The sequence below is a fragment of the Zonotrichia albicollis genome, chromosome 3, assembly GCF_047830755.1.
Source record: "Zonotrichia albicollis isolate bZonAlb1 chromosome 3, bZonAlb1.hap1, whole genome shotgun sequence".
Classification (NCBI taxonomy): Eukaryota; Metazoa; Chordata; class Aves; order Passeriformes; family Passerellidae; genus Zonotrichia; species Zonotrichia albicollis.
The window spans coordinates 108,192,009-108,219,860 of NC_133821.1; the positions used below are offsets into that span (position 1 = coordinate 108,192,009).

Sequence of the window (27,852 nt, forward strand, 5' to 3'; positions counted from 1 at the left end):
AAAAATTATTCTGTGATTTTTTACACTGATATGGATTTAAAATAAACAAATTAATTTTCTCCCTCTCCGTATGCAAGATTTTACTTTTTTATAAGCAATGTATCTACTTCTTTTAATCATATTGAGATGTTCAAAAAGTCCAGTGTTCTACTTGGAGACCTCATTATCACACTCCATTATTTGATAGCTGGAAGCATTAAGCATGTAGAACAAGCAAGAAAAATAATTTTCCAAAATTTTACAACATTCTCCAAGGAGAACACTCCCAAGAATGTTGTAAGCAAAAGGCAATATATGCATTCAATTTATGCTGAGTTTATTAATTAAAGGACTGATTCAGATCCAATGGATTCTGACTGAGTACAACCACAAAGGCTCTAAGTAAACTTGCCATGCAACTCTACCACTTATAGCTAGAAAAGAGGGCTGCTAGACACAGTGTGTGCTGTGTGACTGACTTTGGGAAGAAAGTGTATATTAGGAAGAAATTAATATTCTTAGGGCTTCTTCACTACAAGAAGATATTCAGATATTTGTCTTCTTTTCTCCTTGTATTTTTGGTTACAATTCCTCAATTTCAATAATTTTCACCAATGGGCTTCCTTCAATCATAAATAATATTTATAAGTGTCAAGGAAAATGTTTACTTTTGAAAAGATCATTGGGCTTTTTTAGCTGAAAATTAAAACTAGAGTATTTTTCTTTATTTAAAATTTACACGGAACCATATCTGTTTATGATCCTAAAGCCACAGTCTTGTGAAAAGATGGCAATAGTCTCTTGTACTCATACATTGAATTCCTAGCTATTGCCACTTGCAACTACACTACAATAATTACAAGAGAAACAAGAAAGATCAATATGAACTCCAATGTTAAATAAAAACCCCTCAGACATAGTATATGTTCCTGAATTACTCCTTTTGACCAATGTGTATCTAGCAGTTAAAATAAGGCTAATATAATCAAATTTTAGAGATGTATGATGGACAACATGAGATGGTATATGTGGCCATTCAGCTTCTTTCATTTTTGCAATTCACAATTTGTATTTTAAGAATCCAAATGTCCAGTAGATAGTGCATGTGATTCAAAAAAAGCAGTGAAGAGTCAAGTCCTGTGAAGCACCAGATCATAAATGATACTTAGGCGTGTCAGAGGAGAAAACATGGTTGTTTTCAGAGTTCATGAAAGTTGTTTTCCTTTTAGATAGTACCATTAAACTGACTGAATAAGATGGATAGAAACATCTCTACATTTACAGGCCAGTAATGTCTCAATTTTTCTTTTGCCTTTAGTGGTTTTTTTCCTTAATAAGGTGACAGCTTACTGGTCTTTATGATGTGGATTTTATAAAGCACTTTTATAAAGCATCAGTTTTTTTTATATATATGCAGCAGATACATTTATGGAACTCAGTGACAGCATAGTATCAGTTACCACATCTTATACAAAGTTAAGAAAGCTCTCCAAGAAGTGCTGTCATTTATTGTGTCAGGCAGAGCAAACAAGCAGTATCTACCTGGTGACTCTGGACGTGGTACCTTAGACTCAAGTATGGAAGGCAAAGTTTTGTGGTGATGCTATTTTTTCAGTAAATATGCCATTATTATTTAAGGCCACAAGGTTTTTATTAACCTGACAGTGTGAGGACTCAGGACAGGTCTCCCTGTACTGACTTGTTTCAGTTGTGAAAGCAGTTTTATAGCAGCCTAAATTTGCTTTTGCTTAGTTTACAGTAAATGCAAGTAATTATTTTGTGTGTGAACTGAACATTCTAATTGCAGAATAAAATGCACTTTGGGAGTGTGGAGACACTAGTTAGTATCAGAGTTCCCAAGAAACACAAAATGCAGTTAATACAGCCATAAAACACAAACACAACAAATCACAGTCCATTAGTGGTCACTACATGCTAGCGGCTTTGTAATTAAGTAAATCCAGCAGTGGAGGTTACAGAGGTAACTGATTGATTGGGAACCAAAAAAAAAAAGGAAGGGCATGTGAGCAGACTGTGTTAAAACACATATAAAAATAACACCAAGCATATTCAACACCAAGGAAGCAGCAGCTTCCCCCCTGAACATTGCACTTCTGTTGATGCCTCAGAATGCTGATATCTCACTGTAACCCCTCCCCCTGTTCTGCTTGAGGAATACAGACAGCATCAGCTTAGGACACAGGAATGTTGGCAGGGAATCCAGTACCAGAGAAAAGGTGCAGATTGTATGAAATTTTGTATAACAATTTTATCTGTATTACTAATGATGTTTGTCTGCACTAATTTGGTTTGTCATTGTTGGTAGCATTGTAGCTGAACTAATGACAGATTTTTGTCTGTTGATATGCCTGTAAAAATTTCAATTAAATGAAACCCTTAGCTTTACATATGTTTGTTCCCTTTTGCTTGCAACAAGATTTTGAGTGTGGAAATAGATACCAAAATGGGAATGGTAGATGTTTCAAAAGTTTCCTCTGGTATTATCCACAGAGTAAATTTCAGATTATTAGTAGTACTTGCAGGGGAGAGGAGTGATTCTAAGTAGCTGGTTGAATGTAATGCATACTTCTGAGTCAGTCACACAGTACAATTCTGTAGAAAATACAGATGAGAGTAGGCTCATCACTCGATTAATTTTTATTTTTTTGCAGCTATGCTTCTTTTTGAGAATGGGGCAGAAAAGCTGGCAGAAATGTAACTGCTTGCTTGGTCTTAGCCATCAAAGTGGCAAGAGTCTCTGAAGAGCAGGAGGATCACTTCTTGACCAGCAGCATTTGGGCAGACACAGCTACATCGTCTAAAGGTGCGGCACAAAGTGTGAAAGCTCAGACAACAGGCTGCCTGGAACAAGAATTAAGGAATCTTGAAAAGAGAAGAGCACACACACAGACTCTGAAGTGACATTTTAGAAAGAACTTTTCTAGGGACCCAGCAGGAACTACAGTTTGCTGTAATGTTGCATTTGCCTTTTTAAAAATATTTATTCATTATTTCTTGCATTACTTCATATCACACTCGCTGTTCCTCTTTTACTTTATTCCCCTTGCTGATGGGAGATATTTAAATTTATTTAAGCACAATATTCATACTTGATTCATAGTTAGATCTGCCTTTTTGAGATCCCATGTTTTCTAAGAACAATTAAACAGTCCCTACAATAATAAAACATCCTAGGCAATATCCATTCAAAGGATGCTTTCATCACTGGGAAACAGACAAAATGTGGTAAGTTTGTCCTAAGTATGTTCTATCATCTTTTAGTTGGAAGACTCTTCAGTGAACCAGCTGAATTCTGATCTGTTTTAGTCACTGCTCACAATTTATTTGTCTTAACTTCCTTATTTACCCTTTCCTGTGCATGCATCTCATTTAACAATAAGTCTTCCAGCTTAGTTACACCACCTGAATTGGAGCTTGTTTTCATACACATCTGGAGAAACTATTGTTACTGTCCCATAAAGTCACAGTTATAGGTACCAATGGTAGTACATCATGGGATTTTCTGTATTTACCTTCTTTTCAATAAATACCAATATCTTCCAACATATCAGTGTTTCAGAATCCTACCTCAAGGGGAACAGGCTTTCATATTTCTAAGATGAATAGCATTTTCCAGTTTTATTTAATCTATAATTTCTCAAACTCCTATTAATCTTTTTTCTTTAATTATCTGCACACTCCTTCAAATTTAATATCATCTTTAGATTTCATTAGTTTGCTCTTTTTCTTTCAGACTACTGATGTAGAAATTAAACAAATATAACTCTTGCCAACTCTGGCTAACAAATGCCAACTTTTAGATTCCTTTTCCTAATATGCTGCTGTTTAATATTTCTGGTTTATGTACTCATTTAGGCAGTTTACAGCCCGCATGTTTATGATCTTATTGAAAGCAGTCCTGAATCAAATTTTAAAACTGGAAATTCTGAAGATGCCATATCAAATGCCTCACTAGAATCCAAATGTATATGATCTACTTCATTACCATTGCCCATTAATTTTGTAATTGCATCAAAATAAGAAATGATGTTTGACTGATGAATTCTAATTTCTCACTGCCTACTGCTCATGGGTCTCTTGTCCCAGCTATTAATGATGGAATATTTATTTCATTGCTTTACAAGGCACTCAGATAATATTTATGGCATCATAATTGTCAGTATCAATCTTTTCTTTTCAGGAAATATGTACATTTATTTTTCTCAATCTATTCCACACATTTTCCTTCATCTGTAAGTTTTTAGAAATGAAAATTTGTAGGCTTACTGAAGTTAGTTATTCTTTTGGTCTATATTCCTGCCTGTGCTTGGAGTATATCATTAACACCTTAATGAACAGAACTTTTAGAGGTCCTCCTTCCACAGATATGTGGGATGCAGGGTCAGCAGTGATATACAGAACATTAATCCATGGGTACTGAGTCCTGTTTACAAATATATCAACACTCCCTTGAGAATAAATATGCCAATTTTCAGCCTTATTTGCCACATAATCTCTAAAATTTGATGGCTCTTCCAGAACATGAGGGTAACCAAGCATTGGAGCAGGCTGCTGAAAAAGGCTGCAGAGGTTCCAGCCTTGTAACTACTCACAACTTGAGTGGACCTGAGCAACCTGCTTTAAGTGCACCCATTCAAGCTGGGGATGGAACTAGATGACCTACTGAGGTCTCTTTCAACTAACATGATTCTGTGATTTTATAAATTTAATTTCATGAAGGTTTAATTTTCAGTTTCAAATGCTAATGAACTTCCTGTAGTCATTTGTAATCATATAAGTGTTATTTGTGCACACAATGCTATTCCTTTTCTGGTATTTAGTCCCCATTATAAATAAGAATATTATATATATAGATTTCAGCATTAGCATGATTATTAGCATAATAAATCACAGCATATACTTTCTGTGATAACAGGTTTTTAAAAATGTGCTTTTTGTTTTTTTTAAGGTATTATTAATTTTGTCTTCTTTCTAATGCCTTTCCCCCCCTCAATATTTTTCTTTTAAAAACACTCTGCTAATCACTTTCAGTCACTGATATTTGACTCACTATCTAGGCTAAAAAGAATACAATATAAATGTAAGTATACATCATTCAAATGTAAATTGAAACTTGATGATATTTTATATTCCCATCTAATTTTGTGCATCGTTATCCACTTAGCCATCTAGTGTGTGCATAAATAAGATTTGAATATGGCAATTGTTTCTAAAATATATATTTAACTATATTACACCTTTTGGGAGCATGATTTTGAATCAATAGCTGGCTCAAATACTTTTTTAGGGTGTGAGAACACCCAATTTGTGGCATTATTGGATCAGTTCTCTAATGAATGTCTATCTAATGATTAGGTATGATTTGATCCACAAATCAAAATGATGAGCTAGAAGAAAATGCTTTCGATACTGAACCCTGCCCTGCTGATGTAAACGGCAGCTGGTCTTGTTTCCCAAGCTGACTGTAAGTGTAAGGCAACCAAACTCTTTTATTCAACCGAAACAAAGTAAGACTTCTTTACACTGCACCTTTTGTAATTAAATTTCACAATCTTAGTAAGTTCTACTGTCTTATGCTGTTGTTCCTAGCTAGATTGTAGACAGGGCAAAATTGTTCCAAATCTTTTCACTGGAACTGACATTGAACCAGCTCTCTACGTAATATCTTGACCCCTTCCTTAATAACTATTATTTCTGCCTATTAACAGCTATCAAAATCTAGACTACATTGCAATTAGAAAACTTCTCAAATAGTGGTTATCTCTGCCCTTTTAAATTTGTAATCACTTGATATATACATGCTATTCTGTCAACCCAGTCCTCTCAGAGCTGATTCTCTATAATCTGCAAGCTGACATCTCCTCACACATCTTAACTGAAAACATATTGTGTAAGTATAGGTCTCCAGTTTTTTTTCTTCTTTGTGGAAGAATAGAGCTAAACAGGTGAAAACTGGTGGGCTTGAGATTTGTGTATTGCAAGCATGCCCACTTGATTGGAGGCACTTGCACATATTTAAATCAGAGAAGAATGTAGCACTGTTAGCTCCATACCATGTACTCTGAAAGTCAGGCTTGCTGAAGCATACATAAATTAATCTTTGAAGTCTGATACCCTATTAGTTGTTTCAGCAACAGCTACTTCCATCTTTTTATATTTACCACACTTCCAAGTATGTCTGTAGTTGTTTCCTTTATCTTGTAACACATTTATGAGATGTTCAAAGTTTGAAAGTAACTTGGCAATGTATGTTAGAAAAATATTTATTGCTAATCCTTTACTACTGACTTCCAATTTGTACCTGCAAGCATCTTTGAGGCATGATTTTGTGCAACTCATAAGTACAAACCATTGAATAAATGTATATGATTGCTATGATTAATATAAAATTGCTTAAAATACTTTTCTAGCCAGCCAGGTAGTTATATAGCTCAGGTAGGGATTTGCAGACTTTTTAAAACTAGCCACATAACTATGGATAAAAGAATATTTTAAAACAGCCCCAACTTTACTTATGCAGAGAAACTCTTTGTTTAACATTCAGACATGCACTTACCATCAAACCTGTTTTGATTGGATATAAAAATTAAAAGCTAGTCCTAAGAGCTCCCAAAAATGTTTGCTAGAATACTTAAAGAATAAAATGTGCTTTGGTTACTTTCATTAGTGGCCAAATATTTTTTGAAACCATATTACAAGTCTGTTACACTTACATCACGATTCACTTGATTCAGGGGAATATCACTGGAATTACAGCCATAAAAGGAAAAAGCATTAAAGGTGTTGTAGTGACACAGAATCCCTGTAGCATGCCTTAAGGTCTATGACAGCAGAACTATAGCTGAATATTTTCCCCAGTGCAATAATTAATTAACTGAATTCTACTGAGTCCTGTTTATTTTTGGAATTGTCATACGCCTTTTACTTAACAAGAATATAAATGCTTAGGATAATATATTCTGCAGAAATTTTGATATCATTAGAAATTTATTTTAAAATAACCACTTTCTCTATAAGACAATTTATCAGACCCTCTATTAAGCACAAGAAGTCACTGAACTTGCAGATTAGACAGGCTGAAACTTGAAGACTACACAAGTTGACATGCTAGAAATAGACCTGAAACTCTATATTATTCTACAAATTTCTTTTACTTCTTTTTCACTGCTGTGCATATTACTATAGATGTAACTAACAGAAGTACTTCTCAATATATACATTTTTAATACCTGCATGTGGGAAAAAATAGGCTTCTTCAAAAGCATCAAGACACTTAAAACAATGAAGCAGAATTATGCCCAAAGATGGGCATAATTGTTTGTTATTAAAAAAAAAAACTAATTTTTTTTTCCAGGTAAAATTTCTAATACTCAACAATTCCCCTTCTTAATTTACAGCAAAACATAACTTCATTCAATCTGGGCAAAAGTTCCAGTGCTAAGAGTTTTTTTGGACTTCTGTGGTGAAAATTTCAGAAAAATATAAATTGTGAGGTACATTTCAAAGGTGATATTTCACACTAAAGGGTACAATTTCAAAGAAATTTATGTATATAAGTACAAGATAAATTAGGAAAGCAAATTACTAAATGAATGTGCAAATAACATAGTTCAGCTTAAAAGCAACTGATCTTTTTTAAAGGAGACAAAAACTGAACTATGAACTGACATTGTACCACATAACAATTAAAAAACATTCCCAACAATTAATCTCTGCTCTGCAGCTTTCAAAATACCTGAAGTGTCCAAGAAGTGCATTCTTACAGTGACTTAAGCTACATTTAGTACTCTCTGCAAGAAAAAATAGCTACCTTAAGTTGCTAGAAGTTAAAGAAAAATGTTTTGGGACAGATTCTGGACATCCAATTTCTGAGAAAAATCCAGGTTGTGTCTCAGTGGTGAAGGTGGCACACATTTCACCTGGTTAAAGTACACAAGTTCTTGAATCAGCACCTGTGGAGGTGTGGAGGTGTCTCTGCATAACGTGGTGCCTGGGCACTTCAATAATCCAGGCTGGGAATCTACTGCTTGCACCACAGATAATTTCTGGGATTTGTGTGGTCTTCACAATGAGGAGCAGAGTTAGCCAGTGCACAAATGGTGTGTGCAGGGCCATATCTGGCCTTGGATGTGGGACACAGGCTGGAAACCTGCTTGAGAAACACTCCTGGAAACAGCTGGGAACTTAAAAGGGGTACTGCCTGCTGAAACATACCGTGCCCCAAAAATAGTTTAGCAAATCCTGAGCAGAAGTCTGCTTAAATAAGTCTTACTACTTGGTAGTTTCCTTGGCTACAGAACAAAAACTAAGCAGGGCAGCAGGGCCATACCACTGGAATAGCTTGTGATCCTCAGAACCTTTAGTTTCAACAGAGGTCATGCTGTTAAAAAACCTCGTAAATAGATGCCTGCTCCCTGCCTCTCTCACACCAATTTCTTTCTGTGCCCTGTGAATTTGAACTTGAATTTGAATTTTAGCTGAAACTAATTGCAGCACATATGAAAGTTATAGCATTACTGGTATATGCCTCTATGAGGAAATCAAACCCAATTATATGGCTTAACAACAATGAAAAAAATAGGTTATTTAAAATGCATGTATGCTGATTACTAGGATTGTAATGTGCTTTGTATTCTTTATTTTAAAGTTATTTCAATTCCTCTTAGAGATGTTTATTAATTTTATTAAGAAGTGATTAAATACAGAATGAGAAGTTAAAAAAGACCTTCATTTGGCACACAGTTATACACAATAAAAAATTTTGTAAGCATCCAAGGGGAATTCAGAAATAAGTCCAGAAGAAGGGTGAGGGACAAGGAAGGAAGGAGATCAGGGATAACACAGGGCAGAGGCAAGAAAAACCTTAAGCTTTGACCTGTCCAGGTAATACCACTACATTTTAAGTTAGGTGATAGGGTGGTGTGGAAAGAAAAAAGCACTTACTTTACTCAGGCAAAATTCACTCAAAATAATAAACTGGATATTTGAAAAAAGAGAATTTAGTTTCTTCTATCAACTTCTTCCAGAAAGGCTCCCGCTCCACATTTCTAATTTCTGAGATAACAGTCCTTTTAGTCTTCATACCCTGTTGACTCCTTTCTTAAATGTTTTGGGAAGGGCTGGTAGTCCTGCTCTTTTTTTCTCCCCTTCTATTTACTCTTGTTCAACAGTCTGTCTTTTCTATTCTCAATTTCTCTTTCTTGCCTCCCTTTGTATACCCCTTTTCCTCTTTTCTCCTTTTCTGGATTGCACTAAGCAAATAATCTTTCTGTGTTTGCTAGTGTATTTAGTGATCTCATCTGCTCCTTGTTTGTTGCAATCTGCTTCACTTATGCCTGTGAACACAGGAGAAAACCACACGTCTTGGTGGGTTTACCCAAATGCTCCCGGAAGGAGGAATGCCTGAGTACCTGGAACAAAAGATGTGTAAAAGAGAAGGGGAGTGGAAAAAGAGGAAAGAAACCTGTGCAGAGTTGCAATTACTGGAAGTCTTTCTACTGATGTTGTTTGATGATAAATGTCTGAATCAGAGAGCCTTCAAAGTAACAGGTGTGTAAAGCCACCTACGCAAAGCAACTCAGATTTTTTATGTCCTTCACAAATGCTCTCAAGCTGCACTGTGGTTTGAACAACACTTACATTTACCTTTTGAAAAATGGTGTGAAGAAGAAGTATTGCCGCCACATTTACATTTTTATAGTATGGCTTGCTCTGAAACTGTTAGAGGAGATTGCCTGGCTTAAAGCCTGGCTCAATGATTCCTGGAGGATATTTTTTTCTGCAGTATCCAACTACCATATGGAGTGCCAAGAAGCATAAAAGAGATTTCAGAAGCAATTCCATGATTACAGTTACTATACATTAAAGGCACAGAAGAACTGTTGTAAATTATCTATATGGTTCTTGCATAATAAATAACTTTACTCACATCACAGGTGACAGGCTTCCATTACAGATAATTTTGTTTAAATGCATAGCAATCTTTTTAAACAAATGACTTCTAGCTTCAGAACTCCTGTGATTCTGACAGTATCTCATTCCAGACCTGTCATTAAAAGTCTCCTGAGTGACCTTGAACAATTTATTCTTCACCACACTGTCCTGCTTGTCTCACCTCCTGTGGTCTGCCTGTCTTAGGTATTCAGATAGTGACAATCTCTAGAGTAGAGAGATAATTTTATCACTTTTTATATTCTTAATGCAATGGAACCTACACCAGTCTGTATGAAATTCTTCAATAAATACTTAATAATGATAATTAATCATACTAATAGGATGACTTGTGGAACACGAGTGGTAAGAAAGAGTCAATTATTTCAAAGATTTGGACCAGAGGATGAGTTGCAAGGAGCAGTGGCTGAGGACCATACAGGCAGCACCACCTGTGAAGGCTCTGATTGAAATGACTCAGCACAGGGAGGACAGAGGGAGGAGAAGAATCCTGTTTTCCATAGCAACCTTCAACTCTCTTAGATATGAAGCTATTCTTTTCTCTGCTGAAATTGTGTGATATTTTCTATGATCACTTTTTTGTCCATTGAAAGTATTTCTGGCCACAACCATTACCCAGCTCCTGGGTAGCACTTACTGCTCCCTTTGGCAAACAGCAGACTACGTGCTATATCCTCCTCAGAGCCTCCTGGGTTTCTTTGTTTTCTGTTTATAGTCTTTTGAACCCTCTCATTAATTGGACTTCTAGCTCTGTAAATTCATGGAGCCTATAAGGATTTCAGACTTTTTTGAAGGATAGTCCCAGTAAAAATGGACTCTCCTATTCCAGGAAGGAGTGATGTTATAAACTTCTTATCAATTTGCAGAGGATGTGTATGTACTGAGAGAAGCAGAGGTCTTACAGCAAACAAGAAGTGCAAGATTATACAATTTAAAATTGCACCAAAGTACAAAATGACTGAATTAAGATTACGCAGCTTCAATACTGTCATTTTCCAACTCTCTAGAACTCAAGTGGTCACATGAATACTAGTTCTTTTACCTTAGGATTTTTGGTTTTATGGAGGTTCTTAGGTTTAAAAGATAAACAAGCAAGAGTTCTCAACCGCTCTGTTTAAAATCCCCTTACTGACAATCTTGTGAAGTTTAGGAATTTTTTTTTTCCTCTCAAAGTTCTGAGTGGACTCAACACCAGTAGTCAGAGCCTCTTCACTTTACGGTGTATTTTCAGTGCGCTTGTTTTTCATTTCTTCTTGTCCCCACTTCTGTTGCAGTCTCCCTTCCTTAAACGCCTTTTACTCCCTCCCCCTCTACTGTTTCAAATCTGCCCACTTTATTTCTCTTGCCAGAATCTCTCTCTCTCCTACACATCATGCCAATATTCCATCTTTACACACCCCGAAATCTTCCTCTTCACTCTCAGGCTTTGAAACTTGGCTGTTTTTCCCCTGTACATTGAGACACAGCAGTTTTCCTCTATTGATTTTCTACAGCCAAGTTCCACACCAATATTTTGGTGGTTTCAGAAGTAATTTTAAGAATACCAGTAATGCTTAGGACAGAGTTGATCTTCAAGAAGTTTAGCAATCAAACACTGATAAAACTCAGCATCATGTGTTCTGTTATCTTTCTCAAATTCTTATCTTGGCTTCATACAGTATAATGTTTTCAACTGAGGTGCCTACATGCAGTGTTTAACTCTTCTTATCCTATGCCATAGCATGTGAGACCTAAATCTCCAATGACCTAAGTTTAGATACCAGGAAAAAAAAAAAAACCACCAAAAACCAAAAAACCCAAACCTCCTGTAAATGCTACACAAGTAAATGACTGATAATTTAGCTTAAATTTTACCCCCTTTACATTTTAGGCAGAGAGCAATAACTGACATATACATAATAACCAGTCCATTCATACTTAGACAAAGTTGTAAACAAATGAAAACTTGGTATTATATCAGAAACAAGAAGCTAATTTTAAAATCAATCAACTTTAAAATTATGGGACTACCTGTGCTCCATAAAGCTTACATTTATATTCTAAGTGCTCATTCCTTGCCACATCGGGATACTTTTTGTACTTATCTGTGCAACTTTTTCCTCCTGGCCCTGCACAAGCACCTGTGAACTTCTAGGGAGTGGGAGGCTGACTTGGAAGTCGGAAAACCTTTCTCCTGAGTCCCTGCCAGCTATTGCAGTTTGTGGAGATATGAATTCCCATCTCTGAAGGACTGACTTCTCTCCTTGCTGGAAAGAAACCATATCTGAGGAAAAGATGTGCTAAAAAGCAGGGCCCCAAGGGCACTGCCAGGATATCATGTCCCTGCCTGGCTACACTCCTGGGGTTCTCCCTACCTGACCACATCCTCTCAGCTGGGCCATCAGCCCCTGCTTCAGTGACAGCACAGCAGGGCTGTGACCAGCCCCTCCTATCAGCCCTACACCTTGACACCACGAGCAGAACCCTGCCTGTACTTTCACCTTGCTGGTGAGAGTCTGAAACATGAGGCAGCAGTGAGAACAAACTTTAACACTGTTGGAAATCAATCAGTTTCTCAGAAAGGTAAGCAAAGTAACAGAAAAAGACAAAGTCTGCCTCGTGATTTCATATGCTGAGGAATGGCTTAGGTGATGCAGAAATAATGAGTTTACTAGGCTTCAGTGATGAAAGGAAAATATTAAAAACTTATAAGTGCAAGAAGTCATTGGAAAATTTCTTACAGATAATTATTATGATGTCCTTGGACATGATGCTTATTTTTCTGTTCCTGACATAAATAGAACATAATAAATAATAAGGAGAAGGTCAAGGCAATGCATCATTTATGTTGGTTTTAATATCTGGATTCAAGAAAAAAACTTAAGTAATTTTAAAGCATCCTGAATATATGTGCATTTTATGGATCTTAGTCAAAAGGGTGAAATACACCCACATATTCACACATAACACAAACACACTTTTTTTCTAATTCCAGACTGACTTTTTAAGTACCTTCATTTTACTGGATGTAAAGGGTTTGGGTATTTTTTGTGATTTCTCTGGTATTCCTAAAGTAATTTACCTGGTTTTCCTTCTAGATATACAACAGCATCTTCTAAATGGTCACACAGAGTATTTATTGCTTTCTGGAGAGGGAGGGTAGTCATGATCCTAGGGATCCTCAGGAGGTAAGCTGGCAGTCAGCTGATGAATACACAGTGAATTATTTCCTGAAAAGTCATGGGAACTTAAAAAAATGCTAGTTTTCAAGACTTCAGGCTTAATATAAGAAACCCAAATAATCTAAGATGACTCTTGTCTGAATCACTGCAATGAGTATGTATCTACTTTTTGTGGCATGGAAGATATATTTTGTATTTTTCTGTCTGTGGAATCTCACACAGTTATTGTGGCAGAGAGAGGGAAATAGAAACTGAGAGAAAAGAATAGCTATTTTTTCAGTGTTCTGGTTCTGTTGTCTTAATGCTAAGTGGTGTAACTAACTGGGATGGAGCTGTGAATTGCATTTATAAACACAGAGGATCTGGAACATCAGAACAGCAAGCATTTATCAGAGAAGCAGAACCAAATTAGAATTGCAGCTTGAAATACAATTTCCAAACAAGATTACAATTGCAGTCCTCAACACCCCGTGAGAGGAGGAGAAGAGGCAGGTGCCGATCTCGTTACTCTTGCAACCAGTGACAGGACTTGAGGACACGGCATGAAGCTGAGTCAGGGGAGGTTTAGGCTGGATATCAGGGAAAAGTTCTTCACCCAAAGTGTGGCTGGGCACTGAAAGAGGCTCCCCAGGAAACTGGTCACAGCACCAAGCCTGGCAGAGCTCATGAAGTATTTGGACAATATTGTCAGGCACATGGTGGGATTCTTCAAGTGTCCTGTGCAGGGCCAGGAGTTGGACTCAGCAATCCTGGTGGGTCCTTCCCAACTTGGCATGGGATATGGTTCCATTCTATGATTCAGTGAGAATTATCAGAATTATCATAATATGTCTGCCTTGCAACCATGAAATAGCAGCCTATGCCAGCCATTATCTCACCCTAACTTACAAATATAACATGACTGCCAGTATGGCACAACTGCTTAAGAATAACCCCAGGCAGTTTAAGTGCCCCAAACTGCAACCTGCCATCACAGCCAGGTTATTGCTCATTTATACAGGGCCACAGGCAAGTGAGGTATTTCCTCCTGTCTCTCAGTGCAAGCTGTTTTTGCTGTGAGTAGCCAATGTCACACTTTCAAGCTTCTGATTGCAGTGCAAAGATGCCCATAATAAAGTAACAGTGACAAGAGCAAAAGAAATGCCACTTCCCCTTTGGAGAAATTGGGAGTTGAGAACAGAGTTTTAAACCTCACCAGGATTGATCATTACTGATTTTTCTGAGCTAATGAATAAGGAGAAAGAATTAAATCTATTGTAATTCAGATAAGCTTCACCTGACAACTGAGAACCTCGAGGACATGCAGACAAACAGGCCACATATATGTGAACTGAAGCAGTAAAGGCCTCATCTCAACACCCTGTAGTTAATAACACTCCTGGTTTCAGAAAAAAACCCAACCCAACAACTTAGGGACTTTTTCCTTCTACTCCCACTCCTATTCTCCACCTCCCACTCCTGACATATTATAAGAAAAATCTCAGACACATGATGGAACAGTTGATTTTTTTTTCCATGACCCACTCAATCAGAAATAAAAGAAGTGCCACTGGTAAAGCACCACGGGGTATAAGCAGCAGAATAAGCCTGAGTGTCTTTACCACAGTTGAGGGAGACGCTATAAATGAGCCTGTATAATCCTTCCTGTCATGTTGTGGAAACAAAATTCTGTGCAAGAATTTGTTTTCTTGGATTTTGTGGGAAGTGAATAACAAAAAAGGATAGAAAAAGTGGCCAGGAAGTGAATTTCAGTTCCATAAAAAATGTAGAATATAAATGTATCCTAACAAGTAGACAAAGTTAAGCCATCTTTCTTTCTGTCACTTTGTCACAATAAATTATGCAATAGAGAAAGAACATAAAAATCTCTCTTGTAGACAACTATGCAGAAATATTAAATACTTCACTAGATTGCTCCAGAAGACCAGCAGATGATGGCAAAAGAGAAATACCTTCGCATTTTCTCAGTGTGACTAGAAAGAAAAATATAATGCACTAAATTTGGACATAGCTCCGCTTATTTTTAAATAGGAAATGAGGAACAATAATAAGAATTACTTCAGTAGCTCTCAAATATTTTGAGCATAGTTTATTACTTTGCTTATGTTAAAAAAAAAACCACTAGTGTTTCTCTAAGTGAAATTTAAATCCTCATTGAATGTGAAAAAAGCTGAGGAAGATAAAATGTCTTGGTCAGTCTCAGTCCACATATTTTAGAATTAATTGCCATTCTCCTGCAGTTTATTTAAGAGTGTAGCCCTAAATCATGGAAATTATGCAGGAAAAAATCCATCTATTTAATTTAATTATATTTAAAAAATTGCATACATGTTGAGGATTTAATAGGACTTCAGTTCAAGAGAAACAAGATCTAAGAAGTGATACAAAACTGTCATAATTTTCAGGCGGAGTTGCCACTGATGACTACTGAAGAAATGAGTCAATGATTGCTTAATGAATTCCTGCTTTTATACTCAGGCCAAGCCGTTTGATTTACTGCTTTGTTTCTCTTCCAACAATATAACTTTGCTGTATAGGCAGAAACTCTTCAAGGGAGCGATCATCATACTTGTGAAACATGGGATGTGTGTTTGCACAGGTCCTACAACAAATCTCAATCCCTTCAGTTCCACCTAGAGGCACGAGTGCACAACAGCAGCAGGAATCACCCAGCACGGACGGACAGACTTGTGCAGGAGCAGGGGAAAAAGGAAATGGCTAAACCACAAAAATATTATTTTTATGGGTATGTGTCCTTTTGTCACATTCTCAGACCCAGCTGAAGTGCTCCCTGTGTTAAAAACACTTATAAGTCTGTTTCTGTGTAGAGCCTCTTGTGGTGGAAGCATCAGAGCTGACCTGCAGGTGCTCCACTCTCATTACCCAGTCACTCATGGAGTGTGTATGAAGTGACCCAACCAGCTCTGGATGGGACACGCCCAAGCACAGCCAGGTCCATGCTCGAGCAGAGAGGAAATCGGTATAACCACCATTTCCTGAGGTCAGTTTGGTCAATCTGAAGGGTCCTTTTGTCACAGGAAGCAAAGACATGTTAAAAGGTCTGCTAAAATACACCTTCAGATTGATTTGGTTGAGGGTGTCTTTCGTTCTATATCTAAAGAGAACTCTGGAGTCCCTAACCCCCTGTGGATTAAACTACTGGAAAGGAAAATGTTAAAATGATAAAGCATTTCTGTGACTTTTATGCCTGTGAAAACCACTAACTTTTATAACTCCTGGTTTTCCTGTATTAATATCCAGGCATACCATGACCACTATAATACCCTTTTGAATGTTGTCTTAATGATATACAATTAATGAGCTGCCAAACATACTTGGAAATGAATACTGAAACCACACAGTGCTGAAGTTCACACATATTTGATTACACATTACACTTCAGACATACTCAGCACAGAGTTTACAGGTCCCACTCCCATCTGATTTGGTCTGGTGTTACTTGGCAGATTTCAAGTTACACTTTATTACAGCACATGAGAATGCTCCTCCATATCTATTAAAACTCATTAAGCCAAGCATTATTACTGAAGACTAGTCAATAAATAAAAAAGGAGCAATTTCTGCATAAAGCCATGTCACTTATATTTGTAGTATTTCCTATCTCTTCTATTAGTCTTCTGTAGAGTTAATTCCTGTGGGAAATGGAAGGACAAGAGGTACTTCAATATTTTAATACTTGACTCTTTGCATTTCAGTGTTTGTACCCTCAGCAGAAGTAAAACAGCTGTTCCAGGAGCATCTCATGCAAGGTTTCTCACAGAGAAAATTTTTCACCTAAATCTGCACAGGTGAATAATCTTTTAGATCTGGTAAAAATTTTCCATATCTTCAGTTTCAACTGGAGAAACTTTAAGAATTAAGTAGTGTCTCTGTTTACTTTATTTTAAGTTAATGTATGATCACTAAATCCAAGGTTATTTCACATAGGTAGCTGTTTTGCAATCAGTGGGTTTATTACTTGCCAAAATCAACTTTTGAAAAGGCAATATACAACGTTTAGTTCATGAATATAAAATTTTCTATAAGCTCTGAAGTGTTGAAGTAATGAGGTCCCACCATTTGTGCTGTACAGTTCTAAGTCATATTTATCTCCCTGCTAACTTTAAAATAGCCTCATCGAAGGTCAAATCTGACATTTGTATTTAAGAAGCATATCTAATTCTATTTCATTAGAAGATCCTTTACCAGCTTTTTCCAAATCAATTTTGACTCAGATAGATTACCACTTAATTCTTTGTCCTCCTCCACATCATTAAAGTGCAATATTGAATCCATGTGCCCTACTTTTGTCACTCATGCTCAAGAACATGAATTCAGATTGAAAGTGCTGTGCAGAAAGGGTTACTCGATTTTCTCTGCCCTATCTATTCTGAAAGAATTTGTTAAATCTTGCAAAAAAAAGGCTGAGAGATATTTGAGAACAGCAGTTATATTCACCAGAAGAATAATGACGGAAAAGAGTGGTTTAACCTGGGTAACACTGGCACATAGACAAGTCACAGTCCAACAGGTTTTGTGATAGAGATTTTATAACCAAACCTTACCATGTGATTGCCTGCCAAAGCTGCTTGCAGTGATCCAGGAAGCCCTGTCCAATCCTGCTAGACACACAGTGAGCAAACACCATGACAGTGCTGCAATTAGACTCTCAGTGGTACTTTGAATTTCCACTCTGTCTTGCATTATTTTGTAAAGACAACTGTAGTACATGTTAATTATTTTCTGGGTTTAATTTCTTCAAAGATGAAAATAAATTGAATTAATGAACCATGTACAAAGGAAACTTGTTAGCAACTTACTGCAGTAAAACAAATGTTAGGTGGTTCAAAGATGTATCATTATTTCTGAAGAACAGTTAACTGAAAGTAAACTGGATTATGCTATTGCATATGACCTTAAAATCCAAATCAGTCCATCTTGAAGTTTCACCTTAACATGGATAAGGTGAAAAGTTGTTTTATCCTCTGCAAACATTTAAAACAATAAATAAAGTTTTAAGTGTGGTGAAATTTCTTACATTTGAAATTAAATTTAGGAAGAAATATTGTGCAGTTTAAAAATAATTTATCATAGGGAAAGTGTCCGGTTTATCTCGGCTGTTTGAGGGGCCTGGAAGGCCCGGGGTGGCCTTGGGGCAGCCCGCGTATCGAAGGACGAGAAGAGGCTTCAGTTCTTCTTTCTGGTTTTATGTTTATTAATTGTTTATCTAAAAGATGTTCTTTCAGCCGAACAAAGATCCGCTCAGCAGTCAGCCATGGGCACACTGTGCCGTCCCACGGACCGCCACGTATCTTTATACCCCTTGCTACGTATACAATATTTATCATTTTTCCCCAATACCATCTATTGTTATAACTCGGTGTATTCTTAGTAATAACCAATCCAAAGGTGCCACTGTGGCCAAAGAAGATGGAGGAGAGGAGGAAGAAGAAGGAGGGCAGGACACACCCCAATTCCTCCATCTTACTCCTCTAAACCCCCCTGTACATAAATTCTAAACCCTGTTTCTCACCCTCTAATTAGCTAATCTTTCCACCCTTCACCCCGGTGAGGCCCTCTTATCTTCATAAAGGTGTCGTCTCCCGTGTAGGGTCAAAGTCCTGCCACCAGACACTTCTGGCAACATTCCAGGACTCCCGGGCCCCCCAAGGGTGGTCTCGGGGGCCCTGCATCCCAGGACTCAAATCCTGAGATCCCACAGGAAAGTCCACTAGTAAAGACACTCAGAACATCTGGATTCAAAATTATTAAAAACTCATTTCCCTGGCACCCTTGCAACAGAAAACATACATGTTACAATTTAATGTTGGGACTGTTCTAACACCTGAATGTGTGTGGTATGCATATTTCCATAAAAGTGTATGAAGAAAATAAAAAGTGAAACCTGAATATTTGTCCCAGTGAAAAAATTTCTTTAACTTCACTTTGGAATAGGTGTATATTTAATTACAAGGTATTGTATGTACTTATAAAATTCAAAGGGTAAGTGAAAAGAAAGTGGTACATGGAAGAACAATACTGACTGAGTAATTCTGCAGCAGACAGTGCCAGAGGCACTATTTTAAGTACAGAACATCCACCAGAAGAGATAGCCACAGTACTGGATGTTTTCACAAGAGCTAGAAGAGACAAATTTTGAATTATTGCCTTTGGGTCATGAATTTCCACTCATGTACTGCATGTGGATTTGTACACATCGAGAGGTTTTGGGGGAAGGAGGCAGGAGTATAAAGGTCTGCTGTTCAATTAAAAGTGTTACAGCACATGATACAAGCAAACAAATTTGGATTCTGCCTTTACTTGCCTGCTAGGTGGAGGAAAAAATGCCTGTGTGTTTGGAAATTGGTTTAAACGCACTTAGGTTGTAATGGAGAAGGGATGGTCTACATGGAGATATTATTTGACTTTCCCAACACATTTAATGTACAGGCTTTCTACAATGTAGATGAAGTCACAACTTACTGATGTTCAAATAAATATTTCCTAAGTCAAGTGCTTTTAACACTTTTGTAAACAAACTTAGAACTAAAATTAATAAGAAAAAAAAAAGAGGAGAAGAAAACTTTAGAGTAATCTAACTTTGCATTTATCTGCTAACAATTTTCACTTTGGTAGTAACAACCTAGATAATGGTCTATGAAGCATGGAGAGCTGAAAATTTTTCAGAGTACCTCACAATAAAGGCTTCCATCCATTTCTTTCACCCTCCTGTTATGTAATAGATTTACATCTCATCTTTATATCTGAGGGTTTGGCATTTGGGGAGTATGGCTGAGTGGAAATAGAATAAAATATTAGGAGAAAAATGATACTATGGCTACATAGAGATCTGACTTAATAATTTCTGCATTAATAACTGGAGAACATTCCTTGACTCAAAAATATGTACTGCGTACCTTAGAAATTACATCATTTATAGAAATAGTTATATTTATTTAACTTTACCCTTCTGAGTTGGGAATTATGCACTTTCTGCCTTCATGTTATAGGTCTACTCAACATCTAGTAAGTTACAGTGACATTTCTGCAGTTGGCTCTCTTCCTGAAATGCTCCCTCTCAATAACAAACTCCAAGCCCACCAGCATGATGAAGTATTTTGCCTGGTCATTTTCAATTTCTATACTAAGTTTCCATATGGCATAACAGTAGGAAAAGAAAAGACATTGAGGTATGATTGACAATCCCAAAAAGTCCTAGTTCGGAGAATATATTTAGCTATTGGAATCACTCAGAACTATATGAAACTTTTAGCCAAATGTTTTCATTGTGGTGACCATAACAAAAAGACATGATGCAGCCTTGAAAAAGGGAAGAGTATATTTTTTTAGGTATTTATATATTTCAGAGGAAGCGACATTCAGATTAAATATATTGTTTATCAACAGGAAAACCTGATAGATGAATAATATACTTTTCTCAGATAATAAATGGACAGAGTTTATTGTAGCTTCTGGAACACTGCAGAATTCAAATAACTCTTTAATAATAGGAACCAGAGAATATTTGTTCTGAGCATCAGGGTACTGATGTTTAGCACTGTCTGGTTTACATTAACACATACTTAAACTAGATCAGAAACATTATTCAACTATTTGAATTCTCACAGCATTACAAAAAAAAAAAGACAAAGAATAAAATAAGTATCCATATTTTGTGAATGAACATAGATGTAAGCTAAAAAATTGCTACAAAAAACTTAAGAAAGTCAGAAATATGAACTTTCCACAGAAAAAGAAAATTACATGTAGCTACTTGAATGTCAGTATTTGCTTGGATTTTTCTCATTCTTCCTTGAATGTATGAGCAAAGAGATGAGAATTATAATTTTCATAAGCTATTAGACTATATGGTGGCACAACCATTTTATATTTCTAATGAATGAACCAGATTTAGTCTATTCATATACAATATAGGGGAAAGAAGTGGCCTATGGCAATGCTCATTTTATATATGTCTAGCTTCATTTGTTAATAGGTTATGAATTTCAGTCAAACTGCGAAATTAAATTATAAAAATTGTTGGAATATTGCAGGCTGAAATATGCATGTAGAAAAATGAGCATATCTGAATGTATTTTATAGCAGAGAGATAACATAATTTTCATGAAATTATGCTAGAAGATTTAAGAAATGCAACATGATTTGAAATATCAGGAAAAAAATGCTTACAGGAAACTTTGCTGATCAGGAAGAGTAAAAGTATATTTAGTACTAGCAATGGACTTTAACAGATTACTTCTTACAGAACTGCTGACTCAAGAAGTTTTCAATGTTCTCCTGCCTGAAAGTCCCTCTCTATAAAACCTCATCTGTCCAATTCCACCTAAGGGTTACTTCAGAGAATTTTTTTGAATGCCCACAATGTGAACATAGAAATAAACTCCAACATTAAAGTAACTTCTTTTAAGCTTCCAAATTTCCCTCTGAAGTCACTGTTGATACTCTGTAAAATATTTGCTCAACATTTCCACTGATTTTATGCGGAGGACAGGGAAAAATCTTATGGTATAATAAATTTCTAACTTTTGGGTCCTAATTCACATCAACTTTCTATAAACTGCTTCCATTTCTGCTGCTCTGGATCAAAGACTAAAGGAAGGCAGGCAATTTCATTGTCCACATGCAGCATCTGCAGTCAGATTCTTCCTTTGGCAAGTCTCATTCCTGCATTTAAACACTAACTAGGGCCACTGACTTTCTGACTGGGAGACTTCACTCCAAAACAAAAGAAAAAGACCAAGCAGACAGATACCAAATGTCCAACACGAGTGCAAAATGTGTGCACACATAAGCAAATAGTAAGTTATTTGACCAGAACTTAGCAAGGTAAAAGTTGCTGTTCTTTCAGTGTTAAATAGTGAATGAAATCAATTTCTTGAAATGTGTATGTAATATTATTCACATATCATAGTCTTAATCTTATGCCATAAGCATGTATAGTTAAGAAATTACTATGGCCCCAAAAAGCGTATTTATTTTTATTTTAGTCTAAGAGTGTTCCTTTGCCATACTATAGCAGTGATTTTTCTCAGGAAAAAATGGCTCCCAAAATAACTTTGGTTTACAGAATCAGAGAAAACTCTCCTGCCTGTGCTGAGCTGTTTCTATCACAACCAGGCAGCTACCAGTATCCAAACCAGCAACTGAAGGTAGTGTAGAATTTATCGACTCCACATTGCAGTAGACTGCAATGACAAGGTGCAGAAAAAGTTTATAATTATTATTTTTCCCTTTGCATCTAGATGTCTTGGGAGATAGCTGGCATCTGTAGTGATACTCGAAATATTGTGATCAATGTTACAGATCACTGGATGGGAAAATCAAGGAAACTAGAAATAGCAAAATGTGGGATGCTTCTTGGTAAGTGTTATTTTGCAGTTCATCACAAGTCCAACATTGAAATGTTGCCATTAGTCACATATACTTGTTGCTGTTTTTATGCATACAACTAAGGCTAAAAACTGAAAAAAGCATCTTCCAAACTAAACACCACTATAATCATCTTGGGTTTAATATTTTCCCTTCCCAAAGGGAGGGTTTTCCTCCTTACTTTCAAAACCACACAGAATAGGAAAACAACAGAATATATACACCAAAAAATTTCCTCTGGAAGTTTGCATCTCTCTGTACACATATGGGAGAATCCAGAAGGTTTGAGGATATATAATGGAAGACTTAAATACTTCTAGTTTAATTTGCAACAAAGCATATCAAAATTTCTAATCCCTTGTTGAAGACAACTTCAATTGTGCAAGCTTAGAGATGATCTTGAACATTGCCGCCCTGTAGATTTCAGATAAGGATATGTGTTTAATCAGTCTTAATCTAATACTTTGGTGAGATGTGGGTCTCAAGAGAAACTGTGAAATCAGAAAGTCACAAATGAAAATAATTTCTTACTGAACTAAAACATCAGAATCTCTTTGAGTTTAATCCAATTTTTAGAATGCACCAAATGCCTAGGAGGAAAATGCTCAATTTGCATCAGATTTGGACTGATTCTAGCCCAGTGAAACTGTTGTTGTGGGGTAAGCGTTAAAGAGCCATGTGTTTAAATAACTTGGTAATCATGGCACTGAAAATAACATTTACTAACCGGAGAGTTAGGTGTTTAAGTTTCTTTTAATAGTGAATAGGTAGAGTTAGCTGCTTGAGGACAGAACTTTCAGCAGCTTTGAATAAAACACAGATAAATGAATCAAAAGAAAAACTGCCAAGTGAAATGTTAAGAAATCCACTTAGTTAATGCCTACAGAGATTGACACCTGAAACCACTTTCCATTCACAGATAACAGCATCATACAGATAACTGGCTCATTTCCTTTTAAATAAAGCTGGCAGAAAGATACAAGCAGTGTTGTCCCAAACACCTTTTACTTCAAAAAGGGGAGCCCTGGATATTAGGTCTTCATCAGATAGCAGGAGTTCACAAGCATCTTAACTCAGGTCCGGAAATTCTGGATTGAAGATCACTCTTTTTACAACCTGTTGCACTGTGCTGCAGTCTGCATACATATAATACATAAACATATTATTCATAGGGCCAGAAAATGACAAACAGGCAGACTATACTAACCAAATAATGATGTCTCTTCTCTGGAAAGTTTGGGAATCCTGCTTCAGGGACTTAGGTACATTTGACCCTACAGAAACCCTGAGAGTGCACATGGACTCAGAAGTCGTGGGTTCAATATCTACCTCTGAATTCTTACTGTTTCACCACTGTGAAGTTAAACAAGCACATCTGGGCTTAAGATTTTTCATTTGTAAATTTCATTTGGAAATTATTTGCCTTTTTAAATGGCACTGACAAGGGCTAGCATACCAGTATCATCCAAGCAGCAGGATCTCTTTTACCAACAGAGACCTCTTACAGCTGGGGAGAGTGAACTAAAGAAAATGTGCAGCTTCAGAACATGAGCAATCATCTTGTGGTGTGCAGCTCTGGTGCATCTTTACCAATTCTGTGAATTCACTGCAATGGGAAGAATTATTGATTGGCAGAAAAGACACCCTGGATTTTTAGCTCTCTGACTGAAGTTTTATAGTGAGAACTGGCTGTTTCTCATTCGTTTGTTTGTTTTTAGTCATAAAGCCATCCAAAGGTAAATGAAAGTCACTGAGAGAAGATATGACACTTCATAATGCCATTCTGATGCAGACTCTTTTCAGAAAAGTGTAGTATTTCTTTTGCCCTTATTTGGACAAAGGGTTACAGTGTATTAAATTCTCTCCTGTATGTATTGATGAATTTAAATTTTGTTCAAGGGCATCTAGATGTCTTGCCTGGAGTTTTATTGAGGAAGGAAGCGTACAATTAAAACAGAAGATGAAGACTTCAATGGTCAGATGGTCAGTAAGACTACTACAAATTATTTTTTCCTGTATAAGCATATCTCAGTTACAATAAAAACAAAAATTAATCTATCTCTTTATAAACTGGGTCTACTTATGTCTACTTAAACTACTAAACTTTTGGATGGCATCACTGTTCTCTGTTCTTACCTGAGAAATCCTTTTTAACACAGGAGTACACTTAGTATTAAACGTTCTATTTTCTTTCTTTTAAAATTTAGCTACTGATGTACTGTGGCCTTTAACAACCTATTGAAGTTTTCTTTCAGCACATGAATAATGAAAGAACTCTCAGTTCAACAAAGCAGGAGCTTAAATTTAGGTAGACAATCACTGCCAATAATTTGACAGACAAGCTCGTTTAATGTGCAGATATCAAGCTAAACTCACATAGACTGAAGGTAATGAACCTACTTACATAACTAACTGGAGTGTCTGCTATATAGCATTCTCCTATATTGTGGTTTTGGTTTACATTTTTTCACTAAAAATTAGCAGTAGAGGCTAATCTGCTGTTCTCATAGTTCATGGAAAAAAAAATGCAAGTGTCATTGACATAGTACTTGTAAAAAGTTTTAACATTTTCACCCAGTTAGAGAGCAAGTTGCAAACACAAGGAACATTATCTGCAGGACTAAAAGATGACTTTATATGTCAGAATTCCAGAAGATTGAGGGAAAAAAGCACATAGGCTAAAGTAAAAATAACTTTAGATAGATATTTCTAAGTTACCTGATTGCATGCACAAGAGCAAAATAAGTAAATATCGAATTATTTGTTAACCAGAACTCAGAACTTTTTTCCCTCTGGAAAGAAATATGATCCCTATGTTACTCATTGCCTTTTACCACTCAAGTAACTGCCTGGGAGTTTCCACACATTTCACTGATTACATTATTGTAAAGGGCAAAATATCCCTCAGACTAAAATTTCATTATTTTTACACATCCTTCTGGAAAGAATGCATAAAATGTAATAAAAAAGTGATTTAATGATGATCAGAATTTATGTCCTGTACAGCATAATGAAGAAGAGACTAAAATATGAAGTTTAAGTGAGAACTAAGAGCAAGCAAATTCCAAACGTGATAGCAATTACTCAGTGCATGGTAGAGAAAACCAGTTTTGTCATATTTATAAGATACAATTCATTAAAGGCTTTTTATAATGCATCTGGTCATGTTTCATTGTTAATTAGTTTTTTTGCTATGTAGTCCTGTTTGCTGACATAGGTAATCCCTGCAACCAGGATGCTTGCACCTAAATGGGTTCTACTTGTAAGTGTGAGTGCTGGCTTATAAAATTAATTTCCATTCACATGACAAAATAACAGCACCATATCAGTGGATAGGGGAAAGGGGAGTGTGATGTCAGCCATTCAGCTATAGCTTTTATGTTTTAGAGTACGCTTTAATTAAGAAAGGTTAACAAGGTTATTTCTCAGGTTTTGGCCCATAGGAAATGATCTGAGAGGCAATCAAAACCATTGAGCTATTACTGGTATTAAAAAAGTAATGGGAAGTTTGTATTCTTAATTTGTGTCACAATACAGAATCAGACTAGGTTTCCTGCTTCACAAAAGTCAGACCATCTCACTTTTTAAAAAGTACAGCAGAGGAACCATACAGCCAGAAATGTTTGCCTGAGTGAATCTTTGCCTGTATAAAGTCATTAATAGTATACTGTGACAGGAATTAAAATCTAAAAAAAAAAAATCTGAAAAACTACCTAAAAACACACAAAATGTTGTGTTGCAGTTAGGAAAAAAAAAAAAAAAAAAAGAAAAAATTCCCACTGAAGGAGAAAAAATCCCCACCAAAATATTGTCACATGTATGAAATCCTAGACTTGTTCTCACTTCAGTAATACAATAATTTGTTCAATATCAATTGTGGCATTCAAAAAGTAATGCAAGATTATGGTGAATATCAGACCATTTCACTTAAAAGCTGTTATAATGATAATAGATTGACTGTATACCACTTAAGCAACTTCATTGTAATCTCTACTTGTTATCGTGATAACATGATGGAAGGCTGATAATACATTAAAGTTCTTTCACTTCATAAATAGGTCTGTAAACAGGGCAGAAAATGCCCCCAAAATGCTATGGGAATATAATCAACCTTGTAGGATCACAAATATACATTTTTCAGTATCTTACCCAAGTGTGGAGAGAAGGCAAATTTATTACATCCTGATTCTCATTACAAACTATGTGTTAGAAATTAGACATTATGTTTCAGAGCATGTCTTATTCCTTATGAGGACTCATTTCTCCTTTTATTTTATTCAAAAATGCCTACCAAATTCTTTTCATATTTCCACTATTAACTTTACCCAATGTATTGCCTGTCCTCTGACAAGATACAGCTATTTTCTAGGTTGCCTTTGGAGGACATTTCCTTCATTAAGTTACTGGTTGTCACTATGTCCTTAACAATGAATTTACAAAGTTGGAAAATGTGTATCTCTAAAATCTAACGGCACACCATGTTAATTTATTTCTGAACCTCTTTCTTCTATACCTAGTTTTGTGAGTTCAATGTCAACAGCATATATACCATATTTTAAATTATGCTTATTACTTTTATACAGCTTTATGAGATCATTATTTGTAGTCTGATGGTCACAGCTGTCTCCTGGAAAGAAAAAGCTGTGAGAATCCTTAGTACTCCACAAAGACTTTGACCATGGGTTATTTTACAAAAGGTCATCCTTATCTCTTTGTTAAGTATGTGTTTACCCCAAGGACATAATTTAAAAATCCATATGCTGAGGTAGAAATTTATATATAGTGCAGAATTCAGTCTGGTATTGAAACTTCTAAATATGAGTACCTATAGGTATGTAAAATTTTTAAGTTTCCATTGGTCAAAGGACATCTTGCCAGGACAGTCTATGCGGCCTAGAGGACACTTCACTTGAATATGGTACCCCATGACAGTGGCACTTGCAGCTATAAACATCTGAGTGTTTTCTCAATTATGTTGTTGATTCTGCTGTTAGTAATTGATCAAATTTCCTACTAAAGAAGCGCTACTAAAGTACTACTAAAGAAGTCTTCCGGTGCCTTCCCCTGCTTTGAAGGTGTATTTTCTCCTATCTTCTGTACATATATACTGAAATTGTTCTACATGCTTGTATTAGGGTATCTAAATTGAGGCTTTAATATTAACCCTTAAATTTAAGGCCTATTCAAACACATTAACATATCAAAAAAATACCTTCTCTTCTACAAAACTAAACAGAAAAAAAATCTAGAGGAGAAATTACTAAAAACATCAGTTTAAAGTTGATCACTGATGACCTACACTTCAAAATCAAATACAAACAATACCAAAAAAATTATTCACCTCCTCAGT

General features: G+C 36.1%; 1 protein-coding gene and 1 long non-coding RNA gene across 15 annotated transcripts in view; one reads left to right on the forward strand and one right to left on the reverse strand.

The window, feature by feature from the left end:
- Window positions 1-4,864, forward strand: part of LOC113458853 (uncharacterized) — a 43,592-nt gene extending 38,728 nt beyond the window's left edge. For both annotated transcript variants that reach the window (XR_012579770.1, XR_003379509.2), the window contains exon 4: window positions 2,652-4,864. This is a non-coding gene — a long non-coding RNA (uncharacterized LOC113458853). The remainder of the gene's footprint in view (window positions 1-2,651) is intronic.
- The window catches only part of ADGRB3 (adhesion G protein-coupled receptor B3), a 445,578-nt gene that overhangs the window by 135,503 nt on the left and 282,223 nt on the right, over window positions 1-27,852 (reverse strand). The window lies entirely within an intron of this gene.